Here is a 726-nt window from a genome sequence, read left to right as displayed (position 1 = left end):
GTGACAGTCCTTGCTTGACGCAGGGGCCACCTACTGCCTGTGTTTGCTGCACGGATGAACTGTGGGTTTTAGATGGGCCACTGTGTAGTCATGAGGACAGTGCACTGGGGAGGCTGGCCCCGGCATCTAGGCAAGAGATGCTGGAAATGAGACAGGGCAGGCATTTGGAGGGAGGGCTGCCAGGCTTCCATGAGCTGGCTGGAGAGATGGGTTAGGGCCAAGGTCAGGGTCATGGGGCCCACACCCCGGCAGGGTCCCAGGCCTTTGTCTCCCCACCCATCTCATGCTTAGGGCTACATGATATATTTGGCATCTATTCTAAGAGCTCCCTGCCAGGGCCAAACTACTCTGACATTGCCCCCCCCACCAGGCAGCCCACCCACCTGCTCTTGCCACCCACCATGTGACCAACCAGGCCTTCCCCAGGTTGAGTCTCTGCAGCCAGTGACTCCCACATTCCTGGCAATGCTGGCATTGGCTGGCAGCCCCAGCTCCTTTGGGAAACAGCAGGTGGGAGGATCCCCCCCCCATCCCCAGGAGCTGTGGAAGGATCAGGGCATCATCTCCCCACCCACAGTGTGTCTCATCCCTGCCCCACCACTGACTGCATCTGCAGTCTCAGCTCCTCCCCCTCCCATCTGTGGAAGAGCCCCACTGTCCCCTCAGCCACCTACTGTGAGTGCCTGGGTACAACATGGGAGAGGGACAAGGGAAGGGCAGCCAAGT

The sequence above is a fragment of the Miniopterus schreibersii genome (genome assembly GCF_964146895.1).
Source record: "Miniopterus schreibersii genome assembly, chromosome: 10".
In the NCBI taxonomy this organism is placed as follows: domain Eukaryota; kingdom Metazoa; phylum Chordata; class Mammalia; order Chiroptera; family Miniopteridae; genus Miniopterus; species Miniopterus schreibersii.
The sequence above is the reverse complement of the archived record's forward strand: the minus strand, read 5'-3'. Positions refer to the sequence as shown.